The sequence below is a fragment of the Sceloporus undulatus genome, chromosome 1 (assembly GCF_019175285.1).
Source record: "Sceloporus undulatus isolate JIND9_A2432 ecotype Alabama chromosome 1, SceUnd_v1.1, whole genome shotgun sequence".
In the NCBI taxonomy this organism is placed as follows: Eukaryota; Metazoa; Chordata; class Lepidosauria; order Squamata; family Phrynosomatidae; genus Sceloporus; species Sceloporus undulatus.
The window spans coordinates 191,951,904-191,952,339 of NC_056522.1; positions in this window are offsets into that span (position 1 = coordinate 191,951,904).

Consider the following 436-nt stretch of genomic DNA (forward strand, 5'->3'; position numbering starts at 1 on the left):
GCAATGTAAGCCAGAATCAAATTCTCCACTTGCACTTCTGTGCTAACAGGTCTCTTTCAAACTGGCAATGAAAGTCACAAACACACGCTCCACTTCCACTTCTGTGCTAACTGAGGTCTCTTTCAAACTGGCAATGTAAGCCAAAAACAAACTCTCCACTTGCATTTCTGTGCTAACTGAGGACTCTTTCAAACCGGCAATGTAAGCCAAAATCAAACTCTATCCTTGCAGTTCTGTGCTAAGTGAGGACTCTTTCAAACCGGCAATGTAAGCCATAAACAAATGCTCCACTTGCACTTCTGTGCTGAGGTCTCTTTCAAACTGGCAATGTAAGCCAGAATCAAACTCTCCACTTGCACTTCTGTGTTAACTGAGGTCTCTTTCAAACAGGCAATGTAACCCACAATCAAACTCTCCACTTGCACTTCTGTGCTAA